We start from the raw sequence: 263 nt of genomic DNA, 5'->3' as shown, positions 1-263 counted from the left end.
CACCAAATATTTTTACAAACTTGGCATGTATTAGGGATTTTTAAGCAATTTTACTACAAATTTTCAGAAATTTAGGAGAATTTAATCGTTCTTTCAAACTAAATTTCCAGTTTTTCAGAAAATCTAACATTTTGCAAATAGTTTTTGCATTTTCAGCAAATACCTACAGCAAGTTAAGTAAATTGCATCACCATTTTCAGCAAAAAGCTTCAGCGACTACTTTCAAACTAGCATTATCGCAGGTAATTCAACTTTTCCAGTTT

The sequence above is a fragment of the Oryzias melastigma genome, linkage group LG5 (genome assembly GCF_002922805.2).
Source record: "Oryzias melastigma strain HK-1 linkage group LG5, ASM292280v2, whole genome shotgun sequence".
Taxonomy (NCBI): Eukaryota; Metazoa; Chordata; class Actinopteri; order Beloniformes; family Adrianichthyidae; genus Oryzias; species Oryzias melastigma.
The sequence above is the reverse complement of the archived record's forward strand: the minus strand, read 5'-3'. Positions refer to the sequence as shown.